At 32.2% G+C, this 14,292-nt stretch overlaps 1 protein-coding gene across 1 annotated transcript in view; it reads left to right on the top strand.

Annotated features, from left to right (window-relative positions):
* Nucleotides 1-14,292, top strand: part of LOC140442477 (protein muscleblind-like) — a 272,745-nt gene that overhangs the window by 15,323 nt on the left and 243,130 nt on the right. The window lies entirely within an intron of this gene.

Raw genomic sequence — 14,292 nt, 5'->3', positions numbered from 1 at the left:
TATTTTTTTAAAAAGCCTATAAGTCAACTAATTGTCAAAAATCAGTAGCGGCTTTTACTCTAACACTTGCAGATGAAGAACGTGATTCACTGCTAATGAATGTGATGCTTTTTAATCAGAGATGTCTATGAGTGATTTCACATTATTATACTGCATTATTGTGGAAGGCTTTTTCACCACACCTTTTTTTTGTTGGCAAGTCCTCTATTTTAGGCACAGACTTCGTTGTGAAAAATATGACACTTCTTTTATCTTTCGGTTTTCCAATTATGACTTTACTATAGGTCTGTCTCATGACTAATTCTCCCCTTTTTGATTTAGCCTCACTTACTACTCTCGGATTATGCTTCCTGTTTTTCCTCAGTGTATCTATGAAATGTGTATCTTTGTACAAAATTTCTTCTTCTTCTTCTGCCTCTTTATAAGCAATTCTGCTTGTTCATTGTCATGTGTATTTTTGTCAAAATTTTAGTTGTAAGTTTTAGGGCAGTATTCAACAAGTTTATACCTCTGTAGTTTTCTGGCTGTTTATTATCTCCTTTTTTGAATAGTAGCATTAGTTAGCTCATTCTCCACTCTTCCCGTATTGTATCGCGTTTTATAATTTTATTAATTAATGTTTTTAATTGTTCTGTCATTGCTGCTCCACAATATTTTAGTAATTCGTTTGGTATCCCGTCCGTATCTACTGTTTCTCTGTTCTTCAGATTTTCAAGTATTTTCCGAACTTCCTGTACATTTATATTAAGTTCTTTATTTGTGGTAATTTCTGGTGTTTTCGGTTCTAGCGTCATTTGTTTTTCCTCTGCATAGAGCTTTTTTTAGATCAATCCACGTATCCTTTTCTATGTAAAAGTGGTTCCATAAGCTGTAGCACCACTTTTTTACTAATTGGCTTTTCATTAGGTGTTTTCACTTTTCCTGTATAAATTATAAAATTGTGTATATATATATATATATATATATATATATATATATATATATATATATATATACACAATTTTATATATTGTATACATTGTATATTGTATATATATATTGTATATATATATATATATATATATATATATATATATATATATATATATATATATATATATATATATATATACAATTCCTACGTATATATACGAAATATCAGTCATCCTCAAAAAGGAATCTTCGTCTCATCTATACACACATTCTTATCAAGTCCATCATCTGAGGCAATTCCGTTGTTTGAGAAGTGCAACTTGGGACAAAATCTTTTCCCGGACATGTGAACAATTTTTTCCAATTTCACTTTTATTGGTGCTGAAATAGTCTTTCAAAGAGGGTTTATAATTCAAACCTATCCAAACTAAAAGACATGAGAAAACAAAAATTTCGGATTGATTTGTGTTTCTCCAGTCTTACAATAACGTTTTTTTTTTTGTTAATTTTTTTTATATTTGTAATTCCTAATAATGCTTTCTGTGTAGCATATCTGTTAGTTTTATCGGCAATAAGTGATAAGACTTAGTTGTCAATAAATAATTTACAAAAATGAATTGAATCCTTTCCCTTCTCGCCTGAATTTTCCGTGAAAGTAAATGTCTTCAATCTACCTACAAAATTGTAAACAAAACTTAAAACTATAGATAAAAGTGTAAAGTAGATTATTTCAAATGGCATTAGGGTTATTATTAGTATTACAGGTTCACAATCGTTTTTAAGAGATTCTGGATCAGATTTGAATTCTAACTGTTACCTATTACTGTTGATTTCTGAATTATAAGAAGAAGAACACGAGTCTTGATAATTTGGACCATCTATAGAATCATCATCATCTTCACTAAAAAGTCATATCCATTTTACTCAAATTCTCCGCTATTTCAAGAGGTTCAGCATCACTTAATTTTTTATTTGACATTTTACCAATTTTAGAGACGTAAAAACACAAGAGTAATGTTTACAAACTAATTAATGCACTGAATAATGCCTTCGCAAGTTAAAAAATGGTCGTAATATGTCATCTACTGAAGGAATCTCAAACTGTTCCGCCAGAATTTAAAAAAATCGCTCATTGTATGGCCATCTGTTACGTAAGTTTCAAATTGCTCCGCCAGAATTTAGCAGTAAACTAGTAGGAGCCTAGATGCACAGTTAAAGGCATCAGAACTGAGGTGTTCATCAAATGTACACGCAGATTTAAACATTACCGCTTAATGTGACCAAATATGGTACACACAGTTTCTGATAAACATCAACTGTGTACCAGAAATGGTAGAAAGGAAGGTGAAAAAAAAATGAGGTGAAACTAGCATTGTATTATGTAAAATTTAGTTACAAAACTTTTATGTCCTATACCAAATTATTCTAAAGCTAATAGTTCTTCTTTTGTTTAATAAAAAGTTGGGCCCACATTTGTAGTGATATATTGTTGCGATTTATGCAAAAAACTGCAATATATACTTCACACCCAACTCAAATCAAACACGACTATTAGTACTTCATTGCATTTCGATATTTCTAAGATCCTCAATATTTTGTAATAAAGTCAATTTTATTTGCTGAAAAAATCATTAACATAATTATTTTCTACATTAAGAGATTGTCTATTAGGATCGTAGTGTTTTTAATCTTATTTATTACACCATGCCGGTATATATCCCCAACGGATATTTTGTGTTATCTCGGGATTTACCTTATCTCTATTATTATTCATCGCTTTATCTAAAGCTTAACTGTAACATTTTACATTTTTGTATATGCATTGCTGCCGGCATAGTAAGAGATAGGAATGTTTACTTTACATTTTTTATACTTTTTATGTTCTAGGTAAATATTTGAAAGATAGATACAAATAAAAGGAATAATACATTTTACATTTTGTGCAGGCTATGAATGCTATATAAATATAACATTCGTCTGTGAAGTTGAGCTATATTTATTTTAGTTGAATTATTATTGATTATCGGTTTTAATTTACTAAACAAATTAATTAGTAATGCTGCTCACAAAGAACGATATTATTCTTTGTCATTTTAGATCCTAATTATACATTTATTCATATTTCATAAAATGTAAGTCTGTTTTTCTTTAAATAGATTTGAGTGGATGTTGTTTCGATTTTCATTGTACATTACTATTGTTTTTTCTATCCAAGTCTTATGGATAAAAACATTTATATGGGTTTCTCATACCGCAGAAAAAAATATATAAAATAGGGTGAAGTGGGATATTTGTGGACAGAATACAAAAAGTCTTATTTTACAGTTACTTATGAAATTAGTTGGGTTTCAATCCACTTTCTTATAGTTTGTAGATATGTATTAGTAATCTGTTAGTATGTTCTCTTTAATAGAAATTAAGAAAATCATTAAGAGAGAAGAGTATTAGCATTCTTTCATATGTAAGGGTCCACAGTTACTCGTTCATTCAGGATAACTATGAACCCTGACGGGGAGACTGTCGTCTGCTTGGTAAACTTCACTTTGTAGTTATTATAATGAAAGGTATGCCATATTAATACGAATGGCACCATCTATAATAAATCTGTACAAGTGGTTGGATATGCAGATGACATAGACATTATTGCTAGGTCCACAGAATTTCTGATCGAAGCATTTCGATCACTAAGGGCGTCTGCACTTAGAATGGGATTAAAAATAAACGCACAGAAAACCAAGTATATGTATTGTACTAGATCAGGCAACCAGATACCTAGACTATTAATTGATGATCTGGAACTGGAAGGTATGGACACCTTCGTCTACCTGGGCTCGCTGCTGACCAAAGACAATAATGTCAGCGAAGAAATTAAAAGAAGAATAGTGCTTGCCCATAAGTGCTATTATGGCTTGAGGAAACATATGGCCCCAAAACTACCCAGAAAAATTAAAATTACCATATATAAAACACTAATAAGGCCAGTGTTAACATACGGGTCTGAAACGTGGTCACTTACACAGAACGACCAAGAATTGCTTAAACGTTTCGACAGAAAAATTCTAAGGAAACCGCCTTCGATGGATAGGACATGTAATTAGGCGAGATGAAGATGCAACGATCAGAAAAATATTCGACCGAAGAGGACCAGTGGGAAGACGAGCCAGAGGAAGACCAAAACTTAGGTATCAAGATAACATAGAGGATGATCTAAAATCCATCGGAGTTAAAGCATGGAGAAGAGTTTGCCAGAGACAGGGGCGAATGGAAGATTGTTCTGAAGAAGGCTTTGGCTCATAACGAGTTGTAATGCCACTGATGATGATGATGATAATGAAAGGTGTAACTGTGGTTAAAAATAAAAGCAAAATTAAAAATGCTGAAACGAAAATTTTTATTAAAAATTATGAAACAGCAAACATCTAGGCAATATTTTAAATCTCCTTAAATACTCACAAAAAGCAACGATGTTCTCATCTTCTGATTTTGGTCTTCCCAGGATTCCTAATGTGTTTCCTATGTATGATTTCAAACATTTGATTATCACTACTCATTTCACTGCAGTCATTTGCAATATTAGTAAAATCGAATGAGGAACTGCTCGTTTGTTTACTCGTACCACGATGTATTTTTCTGGTATTGTATTATCGTTAGTGGGTTCTTGAATTTGAGCTTTCGCAGCTTCTTCCATATTTTCATTTGGAGCTTTATATGAGTCGGTACTCTCTGCATAAACAACTTCTTCAGAATTTTCATCGTCAATACTTATTTTTTTGATAACTGTAGTTGTTTTAAATAGATTTTAGTTGTGATCACCCCAGCAACATATATTTTCACTGTTGCAAGTAAAACGTTCTTCCAGGGTGCAACGGAAGTGGATGCAATGCAATTCTGGCTTTCTGTAGTAGAGCTTCAAGAGGTTGTACATGGGATCGGAGTTTTCTTACCCGTAGAACTTTGCTCGTCAGTGATAGTATCAGAAATGTTTTTCTCTTAATAATATCGTTTTAACTTTTCGAGATTAAACTTTTCTTTGCAAATAGAATCTCATTTTAGACGAAAAATATCGCTTTTTTAAAGCCATTCACCACAAGAGGATCTCGAATACTACGCCAATCTTTTGCCAAAAGGTTGGAAAACTCGCATTTTGTTAGTTGTTTTTCTAAATTTTTGCGCTGCCAATCTGTTAACAAAGCATCCCATAAAGACTTGAGCCCCTTGAAGACAAACACATAAAAAGGGTAAAATATTTCAGAAGGATGTGGCGGTAAATTAACATTTACATATTCTAACATAGCCAACGCAATTAGTGCAGGCCTTTCAACGCAATTTTTCAAAAAAAAAACATTTTTGAACTATAGAAAAAATACTTGTTTACTCACATGAATGTTTATATAATAAATTGTTTTGTTTTTGTTTTTCCCCAAAAATATTTCAAAAATTTCTCCTTAAAATCCATCCATGAGACTAATGTGTTTTCCTTGTTTTCGAACCAAAGCAATGCTCCATCCGTTAAATAACTTCTGATATCTTCTTTGCAATCTTCAAAGTTACCGGTGTATTGAAATTTATTTTTTATTGTTCTAATGAAAGTCACTGGATGTTGTTTTCTTACGTCTCTGCCAAATTCAATCTTAATGTCACTCGAAGTTTGTATGATAACAGTTTTTTTTTTCCTATTTCTTCTACTGCCTTCTGGATTTCTTTAATTTCCTTTTTTGTTTCGACCTTATCTTCTTGTAAAGCTCTCTTTAGTTTCCATTCCACCTTCTCTATTCATTTTTGTATTTCATTGCGTGTCTTCTCTTCCACAGTTTCTATTTGCTTCCTCTGACTTTCTAGTTTCATTTCTGTTTCTTCCGCTATTTTATCGACTTCTTTTTGTATTTGTTGTTGCTACCTCTTCATTTCATATTCGTATTTCTCCAATTTGTTTTCTACTTTCAAAAAATTTTGCTCTTGTTTTTGTATAAATTTTCTATTTTCCTCTTGTAAGCTTGTAGCGTGCAAATCCGTTACTTTTTAGAATCAATTTTCAAATACCCACATTGCATTAGAGGTCCTCTCATTTAGCCGTGTTTATTTTCATTTTAGAAAATATTTGTTAGTTGGTCCATCTACATTTTGTGTCCGCCCGGTATAATACATTTTCAATTTTATAATGCACATAGTGAGACCCGATTCGGATTTCAAAAGGTATTTCCATTATCCCGAATAGTATTTATTGAGAAAATACTATTGCCATTTTCATTTTGAATCTCTACATTATTTCCCGTAAAATAGTCATTCTTATACGATATTTTATTCCGAAGCAAAATTATTTATCAAGTCGTTAATTTTTTGTAATTTTAAAACATTCAAAGTTTGGCAGTCTCAATAGAAATTTCTGCTTCCTTATCAGCTAATACTGACCTTCAGGTAATTTCTTTTGCTGTTATAAATACCACGCTGGTCCCATTGAGTGTGATTTTCAATCGATTCCAGTCGCCAAGTAGGTGTAACGAAAATACGTTCCTAGTTGGCACCCAGGAGAAGGGCGTGGCCCTGATATTACGATGTTTCGTTCCCAGAAATAATATATAGTAACAGTTCCCCAGAAATAAAGGAAATATAATATATGTAATAGCAGTTCTCCAGATGGATCCATCCTTTTAAAACCCAGCAGTTTCACAAACAACAGTTCCAGAGACAACAAATGAAAACTACCAACTGACGCCTCACGAACAAGATCTGGAGCTGTAAATAACCCAGGACAGCACCGGAAGAAGCCCGCAGACCACAAGCTAAGTTTTTTTTAATAGAATTTTGTACTTGCCTGTCAACAAGGACAGATTATTTTGTAAACAGTAACTTCAATGAATACTAAAATGTAGATCCTTATTGTTACTAATAAAATGAGAGAATAAATCATTTATACCGAAGTTCATTTCTTTTACTGATAGTGTACCGTATGCATAGGGAATGCAGAGGAGTGGAATAAAAGGACCCACAAAAGTCTCATGCTCGCCGCGTTGATGTTGGCGATGTTATCTTGAATTTGTTTCTTGGTCAGTGTTGGCATTATGAAATAAGTTCAATATTTCATCATCAACATAAATACGACAAAATTGGCGCCCGACGTGGGGCGCGAATTTTGTCGTATTTATGTTGATGATGAAATATTGAATCATCAATTTTTATTTTCCTCTCTATTTTCTTCTTGTTGTAATTTCATCATTGATTGCTCTATGTTCATCATTGTTTCCTGCTGTGCTTTTATCATTATTTTTGTTTCTTCCTGTTGGCCTTCATTATCATCATTAATTTTTCTACCATTCCTGTTTCTTGTTTGTCCTCAACTACAGTATTGTTTTGTTCACTATCTGATCCTTCTTTTAAATTTACTTCTTCCTCTTTGTTATCTTCCATCGTTTCATGTATTTTATTTTATTTTCTTGTTAGCGACATTTTTTTTGGCAAAATTTACCCAGTATCCACAAAAATCTCTTAAAGAAACCAATGCAAACCTTTCACTTCGATTCAAGATTTCCCAAATGTTATCAAATATTTGTAAATATACTAGTTCCCTTTAAATAAATCTGTAGAATTCTTGTAAATTAACCTGTATGACTTGTTTTAAAATATAGAGAAAAAGAAGATTATCAAATTATATAACATATATGCTTCTACTGCTGTTTTTCTTACACTATTTTCAAGGGATTTCTTCCCAGCCCTCTACGTTGGGAGACAAGTTATAATAACTTAATTTTGAAATTCCATACACAGAATTAAATTAATTATGATCTAATTAGCAAATTAAACAAAAATTAATTTAATAAATTTTAATGTCGACGACAGAATAATAAATATATGTTTTTCTTATCTCAGGGTTCTTAATTGAGTTCAAAAACATTACCTTTTCTTTTAATAGTGCTTGAGAAAAAAGAGAAGTTGAAGGAAATAAATAAAAGAAATAAATTGGTGCAATAAATTATTATAAATAAATATTTCCCTAAATTACTCTGTTGCATATACAATTAACCACAAAGCAATTCAAATTAAATATAGTTTAATCAATGTCTCGCTTCCACCATTTGCCTCTGTATTTTTCTAAACGGATTTACTTTAATTAGTTACATATACAACAAACTCCTTCACAGGTTCTGCTTATAAAAACAAAACTGTCGACAAACTCCTAACAATGTTTATTTATACTATTGGATAGAGAAGGCCAGAATTCTCCTTAGCTATGCTTCGCTCGAAGAATAGTAAATTATTTTACTTACAAATACTGCAACTACAACTTTCAACACTTTCTTTGCACTACTTTTCGCCACAATAATTTTTCTTTCACTGGTTTTAAAAATCAAACTATCGGCACACTCCTTTCAATTTTGTCCTCACTTGCTTTAAGTCCAACCGCAGATGATCCTCTTTGCTTTTTCAATCTCATTCCCGTCTGTATATCCCTTCCATAATTTCTTGTAACCAATCAAAACATTCTTTCTTTGCATTCAACCAAATTCCAAAACTCTCCAAATTCTTAAAACTTAACTATTTTCAAATTCCCGTAATTGTGTACAAATTATACAAGACAATAACTTTCTACTATTTCCTTCATTGTTAATGACCGCTTTTGAGTTAAGAGAAATGGACATTCTAAGACTTGGTTGTAGATAGTTTGTTCGACAGCCTTGCATTTGTCACAGTGAGGATTGTCCCTTGTCACTTATTCTCCCATTAATTTAACGTTTTGTTGGATATTTCTTGGCCAGTTCTAAGTATGTTTAAGTTGTACCATTGTCTGTGAGGAAGTTTAGATCCATTTAATCTTGTAGTAAGATTTTTAACTAGGTTGGAATTTCTTACTGGTTAGCTTTCCAAAAATGCTGCTCAACTGTGAAGTTCGTTATTTGACTTCCTGTTTTTACCGGTATACTTCTGGAATTTAATCTTGGTTGTTAGTCACTTACTAGGTCTTTAATGTCGCAATTTATTGGCAGCATTAGGCTGTTTTACCACCTTCCATATTGTTGTGCCAAAAGCCGTGTTATTTTTGGTGGAGCAATGGTCGTTTCTATATTTGCCGCATAGTTTGGTTCGGCTGGAAAAATTATGTCTGTTTAGCCCTACTGGTTGAGTAAATCAATGATTTGACGCTGATTCTTAGAATTTCTGCTGATGCGCCCATAATGAGTTTGAAAGCTGTGCGGCTTGAAGGTCAAAGTTCGATAAAGGGTAGTACTTAGATATTTCGCTGGTAAGTTATGGTTGAGTACAACTCCTTTATATTTCATGTGTATTTTTTGGTTAGCTTCTCTGTTATTTCGATGGAAACCCGTCACTTCTGTTTTTGGCAAGTTCGGTCGGTGTTCACATTTTTTTAAATAACTGCTTACGGTTTGCAGGTCTTTATCAATTGCTTGTTGGCGTCTATTTAATTTTTTTTGAGTTTCAAGAGCCATGTAGCCCACGTATGTGAACTTTCGTGATGTAAACATTACGAAAACAACATATAAAATCTTGTAACTCTTGTAACACACAACAGAGCGATTGGTTTATAGCTTTCCAGTTATATCGAATCCTTTTCTGATTTTGCTAAGACACTGATGCAGCTTTTAGGAATATTTGTGTGACTGAAATATCATTGTAAAATCGACGAGCCATCTTTTTGTTTTGAGGCCTAGATTATTACGAATTAGGAATAGATTTTTTCGACCCCTGTTGCTTTATGACGTTTTTATGGCTTTTAGTAGGTCTTCGAGCTCATTTTCTTCATTGGTCTTCATATTAGTGTGGAGTGGAGTATTTTGCTGTTGGCTTATACGGATTATTTTTAGTACCTCTCTTTTATGTATCTTTTTGATGGCCGGTTTTGAGAGGCATTTTAGTCAGCTATCAATGCTGTTTGGGCTGAAAGTGTTATTTCGACTTGTTCTGATTTTGTTTCCATTTTCTAATTTTCATAGTAGCAAGGGCGTTATATTAACAATGTAAATGAATCCGAAAGTTGGGAGCCAATATAAAAGAATAAAACTCACTCACAAGATAATAAACCTTGTGTTAGCAACATCCAAACTTTATAAATATGTCCTTGCCATATGAAAATTACAATTAATTAAAAATCTTAAGACAATATTAAATAGAAAACAGCAAATTGACTAAGATTATATTAAAGATTATAACTGCATATGGGAATAACACTTTGAAGAATAAAACGTGGTGTGATGTTTTAGGTTAAGTCAAATAGGAAATTATAAAAAGTTACCAAAAAAAGACACTGTTTATTGGTTAAATAATAAATATAAAGAAATTAACTTATCCCAGAGAGGTTTTAACAATATAAATTTATTTTCAATAGAAGCACGCCTTTTTATAGATGAAGGATATTTATAAAAAATATTTCCCTTTCTATTTTGAAGTACAGATACAGATAGAAGTAAAAGAGTAGCTAACTGCCAGATATACTGTGTCGACTGAAGTCGATATAGAAATTTTATGTTTCACGGCATAAAACATAATGGGGTCTTAATAAAGGAATTGGAATATTAAGTGAAAATAAAATTGGGATTTAGAATATGACAGACTATCTAGTAAATATAAAGTTGATCAAAAAATTAAGCGCCAACTATTAAAGAATTAAAATAATAAATTAAAAGATATAGTTAATAAATGAAAAAAACAATAACAAACATGTGACGTTTATAACGTTACATTTTTACATGTCGAGTATCCCATTAAGTTAAAAATATAAACAGTTATTAGGAAAAAATCAATACATTATTGATGTTTCACAAACATTTTTCACTTAAATTATAACAAGTAGGCCGAAATTAAATATTTGATATGAGAATTTTTTCTACAAATTCAAGGTTAAATTGTTTTCAATTTTTTATTGATTGCAATTTATTTTACTTTACATAAAAACCGTAAAAAAGAGCACACGCAGAAAAAAATCTGGAAGAATTAGAGTTTAATAGAACAAACAACAGGGATAGACATTTCTTTCGGGAAGTACAAAATATAAAAAATGGATATTAACAAAAAGTTGGACCTGTCATAAAAAATAATGACGAAGATAATGTGGTTATGGGGAGGCTGAAGTGATAGAAATCTGAATAAGATACTTTCACCAGCAGCTAAATATGCAGTTAAATAAAGCCAGGCAAGAATATGTGTATATTAGACCCTATAATAAAATGCCTACACTTAAAGAAGTATCAAGAGCTTTCCAGAAATTAAAAAACAAGAAAACCCCAGGAAACAACACTATACCTCCATAATGTTTTTAAAAAGATACCTCCAGAAACTTTGATACATGTTTTTATAAGCTGATCTGCCAAATTTGGAAAGAGGAACAAGTACCAGAGAGACGGTATGTCACTTAGTATCACAGAAATTTTTTTTATTATAACCAATAAATTAACAATTATAATAAAATGTATTAATGTGATCAATTTATGTCCTGTCCCTTGATTCTGGCTTGATGCGGTCCCCTTCAATAAGAGAATCAGGTATTCATTTTACTGACCTGTTGGTCAACTGTGCACTAGTCTTCTGATAACTTCGGCGTTGAGTCATTGCGGAAAGTAATAGCCTTATAGATTATAAAAAGGATATACAAGAAACCTACGCCAAACAAGATAGTACCACTGTAAGTAACATACAACAAAAGTTCTTGAAAATGACATACACTATAAAGGAAGCAATGTCGAAGAACGTACCAAGAACAAAAAGATTTAGAAAAAACCACTGGTTTGATGACAAATGTTCTTCTTCTTCTTCAGGTACCATCTCCTCTAACGAGGTTGGTAATCATCACAGCTATTTTCACTTTTGAGATTGCAGCTCTGAACAAGTCGACGGAACTGCAATTATACCACTTTCTCAGATTGTTGAGCCAGGAGATGCGTCTTCTACCAATACTTCGTTTTCCCTGTATTTTTCCCTGCATTATGGTTTGTAGCAACACATATTTATCCATTCTCATAACGTGGCCGAGATATTGTAACTTTTTTATCTTAATCGTATTCATGATTTCCATTTCCTTTGTCATCTTCCTGAGGACCTCAACATTTGTTATTCGGTCTACCCAACGTATTTTTAATATTCTTCGGTAGGTTCACATCTCGAATGCTTCAAGTCGATCGCTCACCTCTTTCTTTAAGGTCCAGGCCTCCACCCCATGCAGCAGCACGGAAAACACATATGGACGTAATATTCTTATTTTGAGTTGCAAACTAAGGTCTTTACTGCATAATACTTTTCTCATCTTATTAAATGTTGCTCTAGCTTGTCCAGTTCTCATTTTTATCTCTTATGTATACTCGTTATTTTCATTAATAATTGTAGCAAGATATCTGTATTTTTTTTATTTTTTCTATTGGAATCCCTCTTATGTTTAAAATGTCTTGTTGTTGTGTTTTGGAAATTGTCATAAATTTTGTTTTATTAGCAATAAGCGTTAGTCGGCTTTCCTCACTAGCATTTACTACATTATCTAAAAGTGTCTGTAGATCTTGTAGATGACGAATGTAGAACAGAGTAAAAACAGATCAGATTTAAGATTAAAAAGTTTAAAATCGCAAAAACAAGACGACTTAGTAAGGTATGCCAAACAACGAAAAAAAGTAAAGATAATCCTCAGGGAGCGGAAACAAAAGTATATGGATGATAAAATAAAGCGTATTGAAGAAAATCAGAAGAATAATGAAATAAAAAATTTTTACAAAGAGGTTAAATAAATTAAAACTGGGTATGAGGGAAGAACAATGAATGTAAAAGATAAGCAAGTCTTCGTCCACTGATAGTGAAATAAAATATATAAAAATCACAAATATGTGAAAGGTGGAAAGAATATTTCGAAGAGATGCTAAATGACGGAGTGACTACTGAAGAAAATTATAATGTTCCTAAACCTCAAATAGGAACAGAAGAAATACCAAAGCCCAAAAGAGAAGAAATTGAAGAAATAATAAAAGATATGAAAAATCAAAAAAGCCCCGGGGAGAGCGGCATTGTGGCAAAGAGCATAAAATATGGAGGAGGGGCCTTAATAAATTAACTTGGTGAGCTAATACTAGAAGTATGGGATGCCGAAAAAATGCCTCAAGAATGGAATAAGTCGATTATAATTCCTATACACGAAAAGGGAGATAGAACTGAATGCGCAAACTATTAACTATTCAGAAGCGCCGCAAATAAGATCAGAATTGCCATGTTAATAGCCAACGTTCGCAACGGACAGGGCACTTGAAGAAGAAGAAGAAGCGCAAACTATGAAGGAATATCCTTATTAAAGGTAATATATAAACAAATTAATAGAAACGCTAAAAGATTTCCAAGTACAAGAAAAAATACTAATATTGGTAAAAATACATTGCTATTCAATATAGTTCTAAAAAATGTAAGAGTTAGTGGGATAAATAGGTCCGGAACTATTTTATACAAGGAGCACCAATGCTTAGCATATGCTCATGATGTGGTTCTGATTGCAAGAAACGGAAAAGAACTATCAAATATAGCAAAAAGACTGATTCGGGAAAGCTATAAAATGGGACTGAAAGTTAATATTATTAAATCGAAGTACATGGAAATCTCGAGCAAAAAAGGAATAAACGCCAGGGGATCCTTTAAATTGGAGGTCGAAGATGGATCAGTTGTAGAATTCGAGAAGGTGGATGAATATATGTACTTAGGTACTCTTATTGATTAGACATGTAAGGAAGAAACTGAAATCAACCTGAGACTGACCAAGAGCAACAAGTGTGCTGGAGCCATAAGCAAAATAATTAAGGCCAAAGATATATCTGGTAATACAAAAAATACAAAAATAAGGGTATACAAAACTATAATGTTTGGTGGAAAAGTAGTAGAGGGAGAATGGAGAAGACGAACTAATGCAGAAGTGTACTATTTGTATGCTAACTCTAAAATAACAAAAGTGGTGAAAAAACGTAGACTAGCATGGGTCGGTCATCTAGAAAGAATGCAAGGTAATAGACCAGTCAAGAATATTGCTTGGAGAGTACCTAAGGTCAAAAAAGAGAGAGGAAGACCAAGAAATAAATGGAGAGATTTAGTCATGGAAAATGTCAGAGAGATGGGAATCAGTGGAAGCTGATAGCTAAGAACAGAAAACGATGGAAATTATCCATCCAGCAATGGGCCTAAAAGGCCTGTTAACGCTGTACATACATACAAAAATACCATAAAGATAAAATATATGACCAACCAACAAAACGAGCACGTAGAATAAAAGTAAATGATCAGGACGTGGAGAATTTGTCTTCAGTCATCGATAATTTACATATTTTATGTAATAAATGATTATAATTTTAATAATTTATCGTTGCACACGTTACATATTTAAAGCAATTTCACCTCATTATACCTTGTACTAAA

This window comes from Diabrotica undecimpunctata, chromosome 5, assembly GCF_040954645.1.
Source record: "Diabrotica undecimpunctata isolate CICGRU chromosome 5, icDiaUnde3, whole genome shotgun sequence".
Lineage (NCBI taxonomy): Eukaryota > Metazoa > Arthropoda > Insecta > Coleoptera > Chrysomelidae > Diabrotica > Diabrotica undecimpunctata.
This window is presented reverse-complemented; position numbering and strand designations above follow the sequence as displayed.